Genomic DNA, 21470 nt, shown 5'->3' with positions numbered 1-21470 from the left:
CAATATGTCATAACACTTAACCAAGAAAAAGTGAACAAAATTACGACATTATCCATGACTTCTCGACAGATCTTAAAACACCGTGTACTTGTTTGGCCGCAGCTCCAACAGTGGTGTCAAGTTTAAATAATTATTCCATCTTTTCTTAACAACCTACCATTACTGTATTTCTATCAGGTCTTTGTTCACTGTACTTCCTGTAACTTAACTCTGATACATGAAACAAAAACAACGACCAACAACCATAAGAAAGTTGTAGCCCGTCACAGCCCTGGGCGACCACCACCACACTCAGCCTGGCCTGGATTGAAAGCAAAGAGGACCATAGGATGTGGTGCGGGGAGTCCCCTAAAGTCCGCTTCAGGGTACCTGGCTCCTACCACACACACACACACACACACACGCGCGCGCGCACTGGATGATGATGAGGTGTGTGTGTGTGTGTGTGTGTGTGTGTGTGTGTGTGTGTGTGTGTGCTCCCAACAGCCTGTACAGTATACACCAGGCAGCTGTTGGTAGTCACTTAGTTATTACACTTATCAACTGGTTACTTGGTGGCGACTAATGTCTTCTTTGTGAGTTCATGTAGCGTCTCCCTAGCCAAGGAACACGGTGACGGTATAGTATGTAGTGAGTTTAAATGGGTGTGGTGTAATGTAGTGGTGTGTTGTTGTGGTGATGATGTATGGCGTGATGTGGAGTGTTGTAGTGGTGATGAATGATGTGGTGGTGATGTATATTGTTGTGTTAGTGATTGGTGTTGTTGTGGTCGTGAAATATGGCATAGTGTGACAGGGCATCTTGGTGGGAGGGAGTCGTTGCCTAACAGCCAGACACACACACACATTACGTCACCAGCACATGAGGGCTGGCGGAGCTTGTGCAAGGCGGACCTCTAAGTGGCAATGGAGGATGATGTTAAGACTGAACGATACAAGGACATGGTAGTGTGGAGGTAGAGGATGGGGTAGGGGGCAGCAGTGGTGAAGGCCTGGCAAAAGTCCAGGAGGGAGTGAAGGCGGAGTGAAGCCGTCATGCGGGACCAGTTTGGTTTAGGCGGGTCTTCACGTGAACAGCACGAGGGGAGGCGGCGGCTGGCCAGCTCCTGGGGCAACACACAACCTCCACGGCCTCGCTTCTTATCCACCATCCTCTCCTCACGCTGCCTCACACTCATTCAATAAGCTAGTCCTTTTGTTTTGCCTCGGATGTGTGCGTCAAAGTCAAGGTTTACGTCAAGTGCCGTCGACGTAAGTGTGGTCAACGGCAGCGTGGACTCCACGACCTTAAACCCTACACCACCTGAACTATGACCGTAATCCGCGCTACGCTGTCGCCATACTAATAAACAGGATGACGTATTATGGAGCCAAGGTGACGTTAGCCTACGTAGTGACGTAAGGAATAGCGGTGAAGAATAGTAATGTAGACACTGACAATGTCTGGGTAGATTGTCAGGTGTGCGTAGTCATAATACTTGCCGTCTGATCTTCCAGTCATTACACAATATTAAAAAATATAACCTTGTCAAACTTTTGCCATAAAACTACCAAGGCAGTATAGTCAGTGCACTAGTAGTAGTAAAGTACGTCAAGTTTTAAGTTATTTAAAAACAACAGTAACTAGAACCACCCGCCACACTACAGTATGGTTGGCTAATGGGTATAATGTTGTAATGCTCGGCTCAGTCCTTCATGCGTATTTCCAGAAAAAGGTAGACGCACCACCCAGCATCCTGTAAGCACAGGGGTAGAAGTGGCGGTTACTCGGAAGAGAGTGTGTGTGTGTGTGTGTGTGTGTACAAACAAAAAGATGGAATGTCGGGCGAGGATCAGGTGATCACGTGCCCCTCACGCTCCAGTCAGCCGCTCCCCACCCGCGTCTACTGAGGCCCCCACGCCCACCTTCTCTAACCCAACCCCTACTCTACTCCCTGGGCAAACGCTACTTTAAGAGGGTATAAACTCACACTAAGTTCAAAGTGAAAATAACGACGTATGGGGATAAAATGATAGAGAGAGAGGGTGGACGAGGGTCAGCTAGCACGTGAAAGGTCTCTGGCTTGGGTAGACTCGTGGCCTCCAGCTCGAGCATACCATCACACACACACACACACACACACACACACAGCATCCGTACACGTTTCCAATAATAAATGCTCAGTCATAAGTATATGAATAATTGAAGTGGTTTTGTGTACTCAGTAAATAGGAGAAAAAGGCCTAATAAAAACAGACCGTTCTCAAGCTTATTTAACGTGTATGCGAGCCTCTTTAATGAGACTGTTTTGAACTGATGATTTCTCTACCACTGCCTCCCCCCAGACGGCGTCGTGGCCCGAGGAGTGGCGGTCAGACACACCCTCCTGTTCCACCAATCACAGCGCCGGGACTTGGGGGAGGGACATCAGCCCTGCAACGCCATCATGCTCACGATGACACGCCCACTATATATATTTCACTTTTAGTGTGTCATATGAATTAGGAAGATAATTATTAAGGTCTAGAATGTGGTTATTAGAGAGTGCGTGTGCTGCTTGGCTGGTGTTGAGAGACAGGCTCGCCCTAAATCTGCGATACGGCGGGAAAACCCAAAGAGCAATCAAGTCAGCATCTGGTGACTGGCCGCTCAAGTGCCCGGTGAAACTTAACCATCTTCTTCACAAGAGGTGGAAGGAGGTAGACGCGGCTATGGACACACGTGGCCCTGACTAACACATCGGCCGCTACAGCTGACTAAGGCTGTTACTAGGGTCCAGTGTTGACTTTCTCTCCAGATCATGCACGATACTGTGTCTCTGATGGTGGTTGAACTCTCACTCTAAGTCTTTATACAAGTCCTTGCTAAATAAGTAACGAGTCTGATTTGATAAAGTTATTGAAAATCTCACTATCAATTCTTAAACAATAGAACATAAGAAAATAAGGAGTCTGCAATAGGCCGGTTGGCCTGTGCATGGCAGCTCCTGTCGAGAGTTACTACCACTATCATCCATGAATCTATCTAGCCTCCTTTTGAAACTTTCCAGAGTTCCCGCACTTACTACAAAGTTGCTAAGCTTGTTCCACTCGTCCACCACCCTATTTGTGAACCAGTTTCTTTGGCTGACAACTCCACAAACGTTATTCCATTAATCGTGATAACATGTCTCGCTGTCAAGTTGATAGCGACTGTTATGGTAGTTGTGGCCATTAGTTTATCTTCACTGTGAACACGGTGTTCCCACTGATGACTGACGACAGCATTAACCACACAAGCTAAGAAAGGCTACAACAGGACGTACACTGACCAAGCAGCCACAATCTGAGGCAGCGACCCTATAGCGATCTCGTGCACAAGACAACACGACCAAACTTACCGTCATGGCTATTCAGAGGTGGTGTTAAAGAGACGACAGATGTAAGGTGGCAGGTGGTATTGGATGGGTCAGCACTGTAGATGACCAGAGTAGGGGTGGCGGACAGTGGCGATACTTAACACCGCGTGTGTGTGACCCCTCTAGAGACTCCCCTGCTTGTGACCGTCCACGAGGAGGCTGCCGACACAACTGCATCGTTCTGGTTTCCACAGACTTGAGAACAACTGTGTCGTGACAGGGGGAGGTTGGGGGGGGAGAAGGGGAAAACAGAGGAATACCGTTGCTGGTAAAGTGGGGGGTTGAAGGAGGGGCGAAGCGGCTAGCTGTTCATTGTTCCACACCAATCTCAATTCTGGCTTTTTTTTTCCCTTGAGCACGCTAAGTCAGACAATACAAGGGTGGACTCAACGCGGGCATCACCATGACCAATACACGACAAATCTATCAATCACTTGTGTCATGGTAAAAAAAAATTTGTTTAATATTCCAGTCCGGGTTCCGACGACACCCCTCTATCTTCAGGGGAACCAGCCAATCACACACAAGTTTGAGCCCCAGCACTCAACGTTCCCCGAAGCAATGAACTCGGCTGCCAGGACGATGACGCAACCCGACACTGGTCCACACTACCACCCCCTCACAATGGTCCACACTACCACCCCCCACACTGGTCACACTGGTCCACACACCACCCCCCTCACACTGGTCCACACTACCACCCCCTCACACTGGTCCACACTACCACCCCCTCTCACTGGTCCACACTACCACCCCTCACACTGGGTCCACACTACCACCCCCTCACACTGGTCCACACTACCACCCCCTCACACTGGTCAATATTACCACCCCCTCACACTGGTCCACACATCTGTAAACTGCCTCACACACCTGTACACTGCCTCACACACCTGTACACCTACTCCCACTATAGCACCTACCACCATCAGTACTACTACCTGCACCACCACTACCATCACCCATACTACCAACATTACCACAATGAAAGAGCTATCTGCCTGAGGTTAGCACTATCTTCCCCCGTCCTCCTCCCCTACGCTGACCAATGGATGAAGGTTACCAACGACAAAAACCACCTGACTGTTTCACAAGCCAGAAATAAGGTTGAACTGTTATTTAGCGCCATTACTGTTAGGGGAAGTCCCGGGCAGCGACACGCCACCACCCTTCCCTTTAACGTTCATTCCTTCAGGCATTATCATCACCATCACAACACCGGACCTTGTTATCACCATCACAACACACCAAACATTATCACCATCACAACACACCAAACATTGTTATCACCATAACACACCAGACAATAAAAAAAGTAATTTTTCTTCAACTTTCTCTAAACACCATTGATAAAATTGTCTTAAATACCAAGACAAAATCAACTGTTCTTTATATAGATTAAACAAAAAATTACATATTCACCTTCTCTATACTTTACTCTTAAAACACGTAACAGTGTTAATGTTTCTCACCCTGACCACACAGTGAGTCGTCACATTCCCAAGAAACACTAGACGAACGTTCCCTGGGGCACTATTGACGTCACACACACTTCCTTATTTAATGCCAATGACTATCGCAAAATTAATGTCTCGGATCACCTGAAAGTTAGACACCCCAGCTCATTTCACCTGATACTGGTGGGGGGGGGGAGGCTGCCTTAGGTTCCTCCAACGTTTCTCTGAGTCACTCAACATCTACAATAAACGTTTCTATGGCTGGCTACATCAAACGTTAAACTCTCTTGTGAACGTTTCCACACAGTAAACAAACAATTTCTCAGTGATACGTCACACGCTGCCTACGAGGTTGTGCATATGGGTGGATTAAATATTCATGGCCAATATCGAGTACGTTAACGCCTTGAGTACAATACCAACGATTTTGAGTACGTACAATGAATTAAGTCAATGAGTACTGTGAGTTATTATGTGAAGTTAGTCGCTTCAGAAGATAAATCATACAAAACTATAAGTCGAATGTTTGTTTCGAATGTTTGTTTGTGTCGAATGTTTGAATGTTTGTTTCCGTGTCGAATGTTTGTTTTGTCCCCGTGTCGAATGTTTGTTTCCCCGTGTCGAATGTTTGTTTTCATGTGTCGAATGTTTGTTTCCTGTGTCGAATGTTTGTTTCCCCGTGTCGAATGTTTGTTTCGTGTCGAATGTTTGTTTCGTGTCGAATGTTTGTTTCCGTGTCGAATGTTTGTTTTATGTCGAATGTTTGTTTCTGTGTCGAATGTTTGTTTCCCCGTGTCAGTGTTTGAATGTTTGTTTCCCCGTGTCGAATGTTTGTTTCCCGTCGAATGTTTGTTTCCTGTGTCGAATGTTTGTTTCCGTGTCGAATGTTTGTTTCCCTGTGAATGTTGAATGTTTGTTTCCCGTGTCGTTTCCCCGTGTCGATGTTTGTTTCCTGTGTCGAAGCGTGTTCCCGTGTCGAATGTTTGTTTCCCCGTGTCGAATGTTTGTTTCCCTGTCGAATGTTTGTTTCCCCGTGTTGTTTCGTGTCATGTTTGTTTCGTGTCGAATGTTTGTTCGTGTCGAATGTTTGTTTCATGTGTCGATGTTTGTTTCCTGTGTGAATGTTTGTTTCCCCGTGTCGAATGTTTGTTTCCTGTGTTTTGTTTCCGTGTCGAATGTTTGTTTTTCCTGTGTCGAATGTTTGTTTCGTCGAATGTTTGTTTCCATGTGTCGAATGTTTGTTTCCTGTGTCGAATGTTGTTTCCGTGTCGAATGTTTGTTTCCATGTGTCCCTGTGTCGAATGTTTGTTTTCCTGTGTCGAATGTTTGTTCCCCGTGTCGAATGTTTGTTTCCCCGTGTCGAATGTTTGTTTCATGTGTCGAATGTTTGTTTTCCTGTGTCGAATGTTTGTTTCCCGTCGAATGTTTGTTTTCCGTGTCGAATGTTTGTTTCCCTGTGTCGAATGTTTGTTTCCATGTGTCGAATGTTTGTTTCCTGTGTCGAATGTTTGTTTCCCCGTCGAATGTTTGTCTCTGCATGTACACACTTGTTGCTGCCACGCGGCATCTCGTCAGCCTTTTCTATTTACTAATTTTATTATTACCGCTGCCAACCTACTTGTGTGTACACACACACACACACACACACACACACACACACACACACACACACACCATCTGGACAATGTTACCAACACGCATTCAAGCACTTGTAATAACAATGAATGACCCTCATGCTAAGGCTGGCCGGACCTAAGACTTAGTTGTGTGTGTACACACACACACACACACACACGAAAAAGTGGTTTGGTAAGCAGTTTTTTTTCCACACTTTGTGAAATGAACTGTAGACACTAGAGGCTGAGGAACAAAGACAGTTGGTGAGACAAAGATCAGGCGGGTCTGACTACTCTACTGGAGATGACACTATGTCTGATATCATAACAGCATCACCGAATTCTTCATACCATGGTAGAAAATTATCACATAATAATAATAATAATAATAAAAATAATAATGATGATTATGATGATGATAATGGTAATACTACTACTACTTACTACTACTACTACTACTACTAATAATAGTAATAATAAATAAACACCATTATTAGACAAAACACAAGATAAAAGAAGCTCGTAAAACACAAACTGAGACAAGAGTAACCGTGACCGTGGTGGTTGTCACTCCCTGCCTCCGATCAAGAAGATGTAGTCGGTAAAAATAACAGAACAATTTTGAAATGGAAGAAGAAAAAAGGGTAGCAGCTAGTCTTAGTACACACACACACTGTAAACGATATTTTTCGAGAAACGTTTTTCTGGAGTTCCCCAAGTTCCTGGCTGTCAGTGGGCCCTCGCTGTTTGTCTCCTGGGCCCGACACTACCATAACCAGCAGTAGGCCCGGACTATACTCTTGTTTTTATAATATAACCTCAAGACACCTTTTTTTTTATTGGGCACCCCCCTACATCCTTGTGTAAGGTGAAGCGCAGAAGCGTTTACAGCGCCCAACAGGGAACCATGCTAAGTTCATGCTTGCCTTTATGTCTCATGAGTTAAGGGCGTAGAAGCCTGAACAGTCAATGGTTTATGTCTAAGTAAGTTATTGGAAGCTCCAACAACTTGTCCCTGAATACGAATTCGCAACTTTCGATTTACAGCAGGTACCTACTTTGCTGCTAGGTGAACAGGGACCAAGGGGACTAGGAAGAGTGTCCAAACAACTTCTGCCGGCCCGGGAATAGAACCTGTGACATCTTGCTTGCGAGGCAAGAGCGGTACCGCTCTACCACCAACGCCCCGACACCTTTATCAGCCTACGTGATCCGCCAGTCGACTTGACCTTTGACCCAAAAATCAATATGACCCTCGTGTCACCTAGGGGCAACATGTCAGGTTCACGGTACATGGAAACTCAGGCTGTCGTTCGGAATACCTAGATTATAACAATAGTAACGGGTGATAACATTGGCTAAAAAAAAAACACCCAAGAGATATAATAATAATAATAATTATGTTTTTAGTCATCCAATAGTGTAAAATTCAATGTTATATATTAAAAGCATAAGAAACGTTAGAAACTGTTAAAAACGTTTAAACTCAAAAGTGTATTCTGTAGGAACTGAAAACGTTTGTGCAATTCCAGAACTGAGAAAAACACCCCTCAACACACAGTCTCCTATATTTACACCCAGCCATGCGTCACTCGACACCCTTGTATAATGCACTGCCACGCCTAGTTACCCACGGTGATGCACCAAGTTATTACCATGTGTGCCTTACTCTCCAACGCGTATCTCACAACCAAACTTGACCAGCACAAGAATTAACATTTTTAGGAAACAATAAATCTAGCGACCCTTGTGGGAGGGACTCATCGTTGTCCAACACACTGTACTGTCACGTCACACCTCAGCTCTTGTTACTGTTATGTCACTCCCAGGCTCTTGTTACTGGCAGTACCGTGTGTGTCACTCCTTGTTCACTCTGTGTTTATCCATAATACCATCTTTTTCTTTCTTTCTAAGCTATTTTCGTCAACCTCCCTTCCATCCTTCTCTATCTCTTCCGCACTCTCTTTTTTCTGTGTTATTCTACCCTCAGTATTTTCTAGCAGTTCTCTCGTGTCCTATATCTAACCTTTCCTCTTTACTCTTCAGAGTTAAGAAAAAATATACCTTAAGTTACAATAGTGATTCCTAAGATACACCCCAGCATCTGCCTCACTCACTGCCAGCTTCTCTCTCTCACTGAAGGTTTCTGTCCAAGGTTAAGTACAGTACATCACCCCTTAGCCAATCCTAGAGTTCATTAAATACATTTCTGAAGCTCTTTATCCTACGCTAAAGTCGCCTCAAGAAAATATCCCCTTATTCAACTTCAACCCTAAAAACAGCCTTAACATTACACTATACTGTTGAGCCAATATCTTTTTGCTTCATGTATCTGAAATATCAGTTTTACCTACTGTCACGCTGAACTAGTTATCACTGTAAACAGTATCCCTCAACCTGGCCATCATCATATTAAAGTCCCTCAAACGGTCAAACCGATCGCTCGATTTACTTTCTAATTTCTAAAACCTGAAGATATTATTGTGAGTTAATCAGTGATCCTTGCTAATATATTTCACTGGGAGCTCGGCAGTTATCACTAAACACTACTCTTCACACAAACGGTTTCACTTAAGAAAACAAAAAATTACTATAACCAGAAAATATTATGAAGTTAATAAGCGGAAGAGTGTCCCTACTTGGCTCAGGAGCTGTGATGAAGACGTCCGTCCTGGACAGAAGTCGCGCGAGCACAGTCGTGTAAATCTGCTCATTCGAGTAAAAATAGCCATCATGTGTACATGACACAGCAATATTATTCATGTAATAGTTAAAGTGCGTACATGACGGGGCAGCCTCGGTCACAGTATGTGAGAGAGCCAACTTGTGCCGAGAGAGTCAGCAAGGGAGTACCACGGGCTGGTGACAAGCCCCCACGTGTACACACTACAGTAATGACGGGGTCAACCTTGGCCACACTATGAGGTCAGCATCATGCATGAGGGAGAAACCTTCACGGGTACACAACTGAAGCATCATGGCTGATAAACAAAGCTTTCACGTGCACATCTTGCACAAGGCACGAGGACCGACAATCATACTCAGTGGAACTCATCTTTTCACTACACAGCTGCAGCTATCTGGGCTGAGTGGAAGTTGTCCACTGAGCAGCCAGACCTGCTGGTCCTCTCTTTGGCGACTGTATCAGTCGATCAAACACTTACTATTAACGGTTCAATGTGTTTACTGGATCTTAATATGAAAATTTCTCCCAATCTAGGACGGAGGTTTACTGTTAATACTATACTGCATACCGTTTATAGCACCGAGGTCTTGGTGAGCAAGTAGGTCGCGGCGTGTCCTCAGGTCTTCGTGAATACTTGGTTAAGAATGAAACATCAGAACATCAAGAGTCATCCGAGACGTTGTTATATGTCATTATGGTACACCGCGACACAAGCTCACTATGTATATATGTAAGCTGGTGCTGAGAGGTTTGCGTCACCTTGCAAGGATCAAAATACTCTCAGGTGAAGCAGGATAAACAAGGCCCGCCCGGCGCAACACTCCATGTCCGGATTTTATAATGTCAGTGTGACCTGGGAGCAGTGGTGTAGGCAGCGATAGACTTGTGGTGTAATGCCGTACAGACTTATAAGACAATATTTATCTCGTAGTGTTACATAGATCTGGCAGCCTCTACAAACAGTTTAACAGAGTCAAGAAACCAGCAGCCAGTGTCGAGCAGTGGTCCACGAACTGCTGAAAATCAGGACACGCAAGTCTAACGTAATAGTCCAAAGAGGACTTAATGCATTACCCTCACAATTCCCGTGAATCTATGTGACGTCATCTTGTCTTACAGGTGAAAACAATCATTGAGTATTTTCTTGTGGACACTTTTTGTCTTATGTTCTAACTGGGGAAATATTAACATTAAAAGATGCTTACTGTACAACACGAATTATTAACATATTGTGTAAAATGATTCTGTCTACGGGGAGAAAATAAATAACTGGGAAACATGAACCTGAGAGAGAGAGAGAGAGAGAGAGATATACCAACATCCTCTCAGACTATCAGATAAGTGTGCTGACACACTGGTACACACTGTCTGCTTTGCTGTGTCACACAGTTTCCTTCATTTTTCACCGATTTTCTTTATCGTTCATCTTCGGGGTTGGTATATATCACACCGTACAGTATCAGGGGACATGACCACACGCCTGATCTCAATTATAGTATACATCACTGTCCACATCCGCTAAGCTTGAGCTGTATGCCCGAGGTCTCGACACTCTAAATATTGCTTTACATTAGCAGTTTGTTGAGTACAGTATACATGTATTGTAGCGGATATTAGTAATGGGTGCCAGGGTCCTTCAGAGCAGTGCTAATACAGCACAATGAACAGAACAGTTTCTGGGGTGAGAGTTGCGACTCTCGGAATAACCTGCCAGAGAGCGTTGTGACGGCACCGAGTGTGAGTTCGTTTAATACCAGGTCTGGCATATGTTCAAGTACATTTTGAAGCCAGTACATGCCCAGTACCTGCCAAGAGTGCATAACAGAGACGTGACCGACAGCCAGACCGGCTTGAGAGAACCCAGTAACAGAAAAGCTCCAGAAAAGAAGGGCAGTATGGCCCCCCCCACTTCCCTAACAGTAAAGTTAGGCGGCCATTTAGTACTGGGGTGCCCAGAGTGGCACCACTCACGACAGATACACACTGTATCCACTCGGCCGCTGAATTAAAAAAAAATGAAATGTAGAAGACAAGTGCAGACACTCACTACACTATATGGTGTGGCCCTCACAGCACACGTGGTGAAAGTATCATAAGATTACCTGTGTTTGGTCTCAGAGCCATGCTAAATCTTCCTCATACCGGACCGGTAATTGTGTTCATTGATGTTTATTTTGTTTTAATATGAAAACATTTCTTCCCTGGACACAAATACACCGTCTCGAAGTTTGTCCATAATAATGTTGTATCAAGAACTGCAGATGAACGCGATTAAAAGTTGAGTACATGAGGTGCCAAATAGAGAGTGTCCTGGGGGGGGTGAAGATGGTGCTGACCCACTTGGCACCAGTGCCAGGCCAGCGCGCGCGCGCACACACACCTGTTTACCTGGGCGTTATTATCCTCCTGTTTATTACGTCAAACACAAGGGTCTTCGTTAACACCCAGGCGGCCGTGTCTTCCTACTACTAGTTCTAATGATTCACCCATAGCTAGGCGAGTCTTACTCAGACCCGGGAGTGTGACGGTCCCAGGGTGTAAGTGTGGCGGCCATAGGGTGTGTGTGTGTGACGAACCCAGGGTGTGTGTGTGACGACCCTAGATGCGTGTGTGACGGTCCTGGGATATGGGGAACACCTGTGACCAACAAGTGGGCCACAGCTCACGGAAATAGCCTCGTCACCAGGACTCTCACACTCGATGTAAATTTGTATCATCACAAGACAGTCAGTTGGGGCCGTTAAGATTCACTGTTTTGTGTGACATGGAACTGTTTGTTTCCTGGGATGTAAGAAGTACTTCTCTAATAACGTATTATTCTCACGCAGGAGGAAGTATATAGTTGGGTCAGCTTCACTCAGTTGCTCTCCTCTCTATACTTGAACAAACTATCTAATTTGTTATTCGTCTTTTATTTTTTATTTTTCTAGCGTCAATAAATGTCGTTGTTTTCTGCTGTTTATCCCACACCAAGAGAACTGACTTGAGCAACTGTATGGTACCTTAAGGGACATATTTACCTTCGTCGTGAATAGTTTAATGTAAGAGACAGTGAGTAGAGTCTTAACGTTACCTCTCACCACGGTGCTGACGGCCAGGCGTGTTTACAAAGACACTTTCTATGTGTCACTACAGAATCTTTTGGGTAATGTACACATCCAAAATATCAGTAGGTACTCCATTATTATCTGTGTAATACTATTCTTCGCCGTTACCTCTGTGACTTACAAGTCTAAGCGATATATCAGCATGCATTGGTAGAGAACACGGTTACCGGACAACTCATCGCTACAAGGCACCCTGGACAGGCTACAGGCATAGACTACGGAGAGCAAGGTCACCATCAATCACACCAAAACCGTAGTCATGCACTTCAATGCCGCCACCACTCCAGTGCAAGCTCCAACAGTTACAGTGGGTGCCCATCCTCTCCAGTTAGTGCAGTCTGCCAAACTCCTGGGTGTAACTATAGACCACAAACTGGACTGGAAGGCCCATGTAAACAACACAATCAAGGCAGCCTCGTACCGACTCTACATGCTACGACGACTCAGGTCACTCAGGGCACCCACGCCAGAGCTGAGGACTATCTACAACGCATTTATACTCCCCAAATTAATGTATGCGTCACCAGCCTGGTCGTCTTCTCTCAACTCTACCCAACAACGTCAGCTAGACAAGGTACAGAAGAGAGACTGCAGAATCATGCTCGGCACAGACTACTCCGGCTACAACAACGCTCTCTCCACCCTGGAAATGCCATCCCCCAGTGACCTCCACCACCAAGCAATAGCAAGGTTTGGCAGTGGGCTACTGCACCATCCTCGTCATCGCCACCTACTGCCACCGGCAGTCCCCCGCCCACCTCGCGCAGTCCGCCACTACAACAAAATAAAGCCCATAAGAGCCCGCACTGATAGACATAAGAACAGCACCATCCCATCTATTGTTAAAATAATAAACAGCTCCTGATTTATGTACTGTACAGCCCTGTAAATGTATTGAACGCATATTATTGTCAAAATCACATGTAAATTTGTATATTTTCAGCCACCGGCTGCAACTCTATTAATAAACCGTTTATTATTATTATAATGATGGAATATATACCGATGGTTCAGATGAGTAACTTTCTTAAAGGGACTCTGTCTGTGAACAAAAACATCAAGGGACTGTAAGTGGTCCCCTATAAGCCTATGTAATAAAAGGTGAAACACCCAATAACCTTCCATAATCCACTGGTTAAGACTGTGGGTATTAACACGAGCCCCACCGGCGTCACAACAGGGAGGTGTCCTGTGTTCAATAACTTAAAACATTAAACTCTGCCATGACTAAGTTCAACAGTGTTAAAAAATATTACTTTATCAAATAAACTAAAAGTTTTTCAATGAAGACAAGATCACAGTATGGTTGACCTTCAATACAAAGTGATCACCTATGTGTACAACAGCGTCCCGACAAACAACTGAGCTGGATGGACCACCCCAGCTTATGTCATCTGATGATTAAGCGCCCAAACGCTACACCCGGAGAGTCAGGTTAGACTAAATTGGCGAGACTAATCCCCACGTGATCCAGCTAATCTTATGTGAAGGAACAGATAGGTAACACCTGGGTCTGGGGTACTATTGATAAAGTAATCTCAGGTAATTCAGTAGTTCCGCCTTCCTGGGCAATTACAGTTATCACAGTAAGCCTCACAAGGTAACTGAGGTCAAACTTCGATACGCGCGCTGCTGCCCTCCGCCTGCCTCGCTGTTATCCTGTACTTGAAGGAGTGCCTGGCAGCACTTTATAATAATGAAAATTAAAACAAAACTTTTCTGGGACCACTTGAAGATTACGCATCCTCAGTTTATTTCATCTGATGATTAAACTTGGCCTAACCCAGCATTACTTAACCTAACCTACCCCCACCAGGTAGCGTTAAGGTATTTAATCATCAGGTGGGATAAGCCAGGGTACCAATTTGATAACATCTACGGGGACACACACACCCATCTGGTGATACACGGTGGTGATGAATTCTTGTCGACTCGGCATTTGGGGATTTTCTCCTTGCTTAACTTAAAAAAAAAACACTATCTGTACCTGGAAATAGTTATGCTGTAGTCATATACGTCTATAAAAACAACCACAACGTATCCTTTAGGACTTAGGTGATGTTGGCTGGGAGTCCCACCAGTGTGTGTGTGTGTTGCTCAACAGCTCCGGCACCACCCACCCTCTACATTCTTTACACAACAATAAACTCCCAACGCGACCTAGAAATACGAACTTTTATATATACACTGTTCATGAATATAAACATGAGAGAGAGAGAGAGAGAGAGAGAGAGAGAGAGAGAGAGAGTGTGTGTGTGTAGTCGTTAATGAACATCTATCAACTTTTTTCCTTTACCTGATCAAAACTCTCTCCATCAAGTGTTAACCTCACATGACCAGGTGATACAGGGTGTGACACTACCGGTCAACCTCACATGACCAGGTGATACAGGGTGTGACACTACCGGTCAACCTCACATGACCAGGTGATACAGGGTGTGACACTACCGGTCAACCTCACATGACCAGGTGATACAGGGTGTGGCACTACCGGTCAACCTCACATGACCAGGTGATACAGGGTGGTCAACCTCACATGACCAGGTGATACAGGGTGTGACACTACCTGTCAACCTCACATGACCAAGTGATACAGGGTGTGGCACTACCGGTCAACCTCACATGACCAGGTGATACAGGGTGTGACACTACCTGTCAACCTCACATGACCAGGTGATACAGGGTGTGGCACTACCGGTCAACCTCACATGACCAGGTGATACAGGGTGTGACACTACCGGTCAACCTCACATGACCAGGTGATACAGGGTGTGACACTCCCGGTCAACCTCACATGACCAGGTGATACAGGGTGTGACACTCCCGGTCAACCTCACATGACCAGGTGATACAGGGGTGTGTGACCACTCACTGGTCAACCTCACATGACCAGGTGTGATACAGGGCGTGTGACCGGTGACATGACAAGGTGTGATGTGATACAGGTGACCAGGTGATACACGTGACACTACCGGTCAACCTCACATGACCAGGTGATACCAGGTGATACAGGGTGTGACACTACCGGTCAACCTCACATGACCAGGTGATACAGGGTGTGACACTACCGGTCAACCTCACATGACCAAGTGATACAGGGTGTGGCACTACCGGTCAACCTCACATGACCAGGTGAGACAAGGTGTGACACTCCCGGTCAACCTCACATGACCAGGTGATACAGGGTGACACTACCGGTCAACCTCACATGACCAGGTGATACAAGGTGTGACACTACCGGTCAACCTCACATGACCAGGTGATACAGGGTGTGTCATTACCGGTCAACAAGAGGAAAATATTGACGGGCAGCGAACACCAGTTTGATTTTAGTGGTGTGACGCTGCCAAGTTGTCCAACACTGCCATGCAGATGTTAGTGAAATAAGAGTGTGGCTCCCCTACAGGGTGGCCGCAGTACACCCCGCGCGGGGATATTCCCCTACAAGCCTCCGGGCTGTGTTACGAAACGACCGCTCAACTGTGGGTTCATTTTCCTCTTTATGATGCCTAGTGTGTTACAGTGAGGCTCGCTATCCTTACAGTCTTAAATATAACTAACTTCATCTACAGTGTGTTACTAATTTTGTCTAAATACATTGTGAGTCATAAAAAAAATCCCATGAAGAATCACACGTGATGGGTCAGTGGCAGTCTTCCGTTTATAAATGCATGTAGAACGGCATCGTCGATACTGCCATATTATCAGGCGGCGGGAACGTTATCAAGTCAGTTTCCTGTGTGAGGGAGGGAGGGAGAGCTGGGAGGGAGAGTTGGGAGACTAGTCTAGCTCAGTCCCTATCAGCTGAGCCGTGTTGATGGGTCACCCCTCTACCTGCCCCTCCGCTCTCTCTCAAACCACCACCCTCCAGCGCCGCCTCATCCATGTCTTGCTACGGTTCCTCACCCATAATGCTAATACCGTTCCTCACCCATAATGCTAATACCGTTCCTCACCCATATCCCCACTAGTCCCCCTCATCCGTGTAACACCACTCTCTCACACCCATATTCTAACTCACTTCCCTCAACCGCGTCCTTCTTTCATGTCCCTGCCAACGAGACAAGGCACATTTGGCGGCTCCATCCCTCCCTCTTCCCCCACGTTGCACGCAGTGCGCGGGAAACGTTGGCAGTAGCGCCAACATGTACCTGGTATCACGTGGTTACTCAGTGCTGCCAACCTCTCCAAACTTATGTTCGTATAAAATAATTTACAAAAGCACACGTATTTTCTTTATAAATTTGTTTGGGTCCCTTGTTTACTTCACCTGCTATTCTGATGAGCTCTTTTAGGCGGTCCAAAGTAATAACAATATAATACATTCTGGTAGCCTGGCGGTGCACTTGGCTGGGCAGTGATGCTCAAGCCGCCCATTATGCAATGATGGATAATACAGGGGCGCTCACCCCACCTGGTAACGTGCTATACCTAGTTACGAATGACTGAAACCCACCTGGTGCCCCGGTGTTGCTATTATTGCTAACACAAAAGACTGGCCTCCTGGGACGTAAGATTACATACAAGTTGAAGTTTTTTCAATGCAGGGTATACCGGTACCTCGGTAGCTCACAAGTCTTCTCGTCTAAAGGGTTCACCAAGTTCTCTCTGAAGGTATAACAGTGTTGGCTGCACCCGGATGCATTTCTGCGTCACAAATTTTTTGTGCATCAGTCCTTACCACTAAAACGAGGGAAGGAGGAATATTCACTTGAATATTCTGAGACTTTCTCCCCTGTGCATGAATAACTGTGATATTCATCTCCAGGTAGCATAGTATCCAGCCATCCTAGTGTGGTAGCCAAAAGGTGATCTCTGTAAGGCTGGGTTGTGGCCAGGTAACCCCTGGAAGGATGGGTCATGATCATTTATCTGAGGGGGGTGTGCACCTCACACGACACCTGGCGACACTGACGTAACCCTCCACAAATAGAAACTGCTGCGGCCTTGTATCAAACTACAGCCACAATTCGACAACACCAGTAAGACGATGACAATGGAGGAGACAAGCCAGTGCCAGGTCGGCAGCAGATCCACCAACAGCAGGCGGTGCAGCACCTACTGTAGCAGGGTCAGGGTGCTGAAGGTGACCGCTAACACTGCCTGGAACTGGCTCACACCGGTCACGAAGCGTCACGAAGATGGCCTCTCCTCAGCCCTGCCTCATCCACTCATCTCCTCGACCCTGCCTCATCCAGTCATCTCCTCGACCCTGCCTCATCCAGTCATCTCCTCGACCCTGCCTCATCCAGTCATCTCCTCGACCCTGCCTCACCCAGCTCTCTCCTCGGCCCGGCCTCATCCAGCTCTCTCCTCGGCCCTGCCTCACCCAGCTCTCTCCTCGGCCCGGCCTCATCCAGCTCTCTCCTCGGCCCTGCCTCACCCAGCTCTCTCCTCGGCCCTGCCTCACCCAGCTCTCCTCCCCTGCCTCACCCAGCTCTCTCCTCGGCCCTGCCCTCATCCAGCTCTCTCCTCGGCCCTGCCTCCAGCTCTTTCATCGACCCTACCCACTCCAGTCCTTTCCTCGGCCCGGCCTCACCCAGCTCTCTCGGCTCCGGCTTCTGCCCAGCCTCTCCTCGGCCCGGCTTCTGCCCAGCTCTCCTCGGCCCGGCTTCGCCCAGCTCTCTCCTTTGCGCTCCTCTGCCTCACCCAGCTCTCCTCGGCCCCTGCCTCACCCAGCTCTCTCCTCGGCCCTGCCTCACCCAGCTTCCTCGGGGCCTCCTCACCCAGCTCTCTCCTCGGCCCGGCCTCACCAGCTCTTTCATCGACCCTACCTCACCCACGGCCTCACCCAGCTCTCTCCTCGGCCCGGCCCGCCTCACCCAGCTCTCCTCGGCCCGGCTTCGCCAGCTCCTCGGCCCGGCTGGCTCTCCCTCGGCCCGGCCTCACCCAGCTCTCTCCTCGGCCCTGCCTCACCCAGCTCTCTCCTCGGCCCTGCCTAACTCAGCTCTTTCATCGACCCTACCTCACCCAGTCCTTTCCTCGGCCCGGCCTCACCCAGCTCTCTCCTCGGCCCGGCTTCGCCCAGCTCTCTCCTCGGCCCGGCCTCACCCAGCTCTCTCCTCGGCCCGGCCTCACCCAGCTCTCTCCTCGGCCCGGCCTCACCCAGTCCTCTCCTCGGCCCTGCTTCACTACACTTCCCCTCCTGGACACAACCAGCAGCGCCTGCACGAGTCACTGAGTACACAATACACCGGCACCTGGTATGGTGGGGGGACTGTCATGGTACCCGGGCGTTGGTGTCGGGCAGGACACGACTCGAGTCTGTCAGCCACGATGAGGGGGAGAGGGTGCACGGACAGGAGATTTTTGGGCTGTTCCAGTCCTAATGGATTTCAATTTTAATAATTAGGTTGGGGTCTATTAGGCCTGGGCCCATTATTCCTGAAAAACTTGCTTTTCACACACACACACACACTAGCATCGAAGTGTGCGTGACATACAAAGCCTCCCACGCCATCATCACGTGTGCCAGGAATATCAACAATGCTTTGCTAAAACACCGAGTAATGACAAAAAAATAAATTAAACTGACGGCAGGGAAGTTGAGGTAAGGTTGTTGGGCCTCACCAGTCTTAAGGGTTTATATCCCTAATAGTTAAGTATAGGTTGTGTTTGGGGACCAGTACAACTATTACTGTACCCTATAATCAATAACGTTCAGGTTCAAGCATACAGTTTTACTCGTGTTTCATCCAGTTAGATACACTTCCTGGATGCTTAAATTTAGCCCACGGAATTTTATCCACAATACAACAGGGATCTTTTTCTCGGCTATCTCTACGTTCAAATTTGTCCGACAGTTATTGAGGCAGAGCTCTGGCACCACTGTACTGCTGCTCACTGTCAGGTCACCTGACTTATTGTATCTTGAACTATGTAATTACTACATTGAATCAGGGGTGCTTGAGGACATTCTCTCTGTTTATCCAAAATTTGCTAGCCCACACTGATTAGTCTTCAATTAGAATATGACTCCAATGTATGTGATCCACTGACCTATATATACTGCTAATGAATATGATGTATTTCCTTTTTTGTGTACGAACCTCTGTCCTGCATGGCAGTGAACAGTGGCATTACCCACATGAATCTGACCTATATATAGTGTCAATGAATATGATTCATTCTTTGTGTACGAACCTCTGTCCTGTATAAGACCATAAGAACTTAAGAATGGAGGAAACCGCAGCGGGCCTATTGACCCATACTGGGCAGTCCCGTTTATACCCAACCCCTATTGCTCATATAAGCATCCAACCTATGTTTAAAGCTATCCAGCGTATTCGAGTTAATGATGATATTTGGTAACTTGTTCCATTCATCCACTACTCTGTTTCCAAACCAGTGTTTACCTATTTCACGCCGGAATCTAAATTTGTCTAATTTAAAACCATTGCTACGGGTTCGCTCCTGGTTGGATAGTTTGAGTACCTTTGTAATGTCCCCTTTGTTTAACCCTGACTTCCATTTATTCACCTCTATCATGTCGCCCCTCACTCTACGTCTCTCGAGGGAGTGCAAATTAAGATGCTTTTACCTGTCTCTGTACTCAAGGTTCCTGATGCCCGGGATTAGTCTTGTCATTCTCCTCTGGATTCTTTCCAAGGATTCTATATCCATTCTGTAATACGGTGACCAGAACTGAACTGTGTAATCCAGGTGAGGTCTCACAAGCGCTAGATATAATCTTAAGATGACCTCGCTAGTCTTTTAACTAACACTCCTTTGTATGAACCCAAGTACTTTATTAGCCTTGTTACGAGCAAAAACACATTGTTTACTTGGCTTAAGGCTCCTGCTTATCATTACTCCTAAATCTCTCTCGCAGTCGGATTCCACAATGGCATCGTCGTTCATCTGGTAACTGGTTTCCCTGTTTACATCTCCTATACTGAGTACTTTACATTTGTCCACATTGAATTTCATCTGCCATTTTTCCGACCATTCGAAAATTGTTTTTAGATCTTCCTGTAGTTTTGCAGAGTCCTCGTCAGATTTAATTACACACGTCCTATTTTAGTGTCATCAGCAAATTTACTTATGTTGCTGTCTATGCCGATATCTATGTCGTTTATGTATATAATAAATAATAATGGTCCAAGTACTGAGCCTTGGGGAACTCCACTAGTGACGTTGCTCCAATGCGATTTAGTGCCGTTTATGCTCACTCGCGGTTTCCTGTCCCGTAACCACGCCCTAATCCATTTGATGCCATGCGCTTCTACCTTTCTAATTAGTCTTTCGTGGGGGACTCTGTCGAAGGCTTTGCTAAAGTCGAGATATACCACATCATAATTGTGCCCCTCGTCCACCGATTCGAAAACTGATGAAAAGAATGTTAATAGATTAGTTGGACATGAACGCCCGCTTGTGAAGCCATGTTGGGAATCATTGATCAACTTGTGCTTCTCCAGGTGGTTTCGAATAGTTTGAAATGATTGATTCTAGTAATTTGCCTACTATTGATGTTAGACTGATTGGGCAGTGAAGAGTGACATTACCCACATGAATCTGACCTCTATATATATATATATATATATATATATATATATATATATATATATATATATATATATATATATATATATATATATATATATATATATATATATATATATATATATATATATATTTGTACTGTCAATGAATATGATGCATCTCTTTGTGTACGAACCTCTGTCCTGCATGGCAGTGAACAGTGACATTACCCACATGAATCTGACCTCTATACATATATAGCTGTTAATGAATATGATGTATTTCTTTGTGTATGAACCTCTGTCCTGCGTGGCAGTGAGAAGTGATACCACCCTCAGTGTCAAGATCTGACTGAATTACTCAGAATAGGCAAACTGTACTACAAGCTTTGCCAATAAATTTGTTAAACTAAACTAAACGGCCACTGAACCGTGTCGCATGGTTTACATAGTGTTCCAATTGGTAAAAGTCCTTAAATAATTTTTGGCTAAGAGAATCAGCCCCCCACCCCTCAACATATCCCCTACCACACACCACACCCCCTCCCACATAAGCTGGCAAACACTGTGAAGAGGCCCGGGTGGTGTACTAAGACCGTCCCCAGCCACACTGGTTTAAGGTACGGCTTCCCTCTCTACTACTACTAGCAGGCACTGCTATTACTACCTTTTTATGGCCTCCAATCTCACCTTATAGGCATACATTCTCCACACATTTTATTACCTAATTATCCTAACACAAAATTAT

General features: G+C 46.2%; 1 protein-coding gene across 2 annotated transcripts in view; it reads right to left on the bottom strand.

The window, feature by feature from the left end:
• The window catches only part of LOC121860703 (sodium-dependent phosphate transporter 1-B-like), a 66246-nt gene that overhangs the window by 35252 nt on the left and 9524 nt on the right, over positions 1 to 21470 (bottom strand). The window contains exon 1 of one of the 2 annotated variants that reach the window (XM_042358025.1): positions 3359 to 3547. The exons of the other annotated variant lie outside the window; for it this stretch is intronic. The gene's annotated coding sequence lies outside the window, so the exon portion shown is untranslated. Of the gene's footprint in view, positions 1 to 3358; positions 3548 to 21470 lie in introns of those variants that run through there. 2 annotated transcript variants of the gene reach the window in all.

Source organism: Homarus americanus, unplaced genomic scaffold (assembly GCF_018991925.1).
Source record: "Homarus americanus isolate GMGI-L3 unplaced genomic scaffold, GMGI_Hamer_2.0 scaffold40248, whole genome shotgun sequence".
Classification (NCBI taxonomy): Eukaryota; Metazoa; Arthropoda; class Malacostraca; order Decapoda; family Nephropidae; genus Homarus; species Homarus americanus.
The sequence above is the reverse complement of the archived record's forward strand: the minus strand, read 5'-3'. Positions and strand labels throughout refer to the sequence as shown.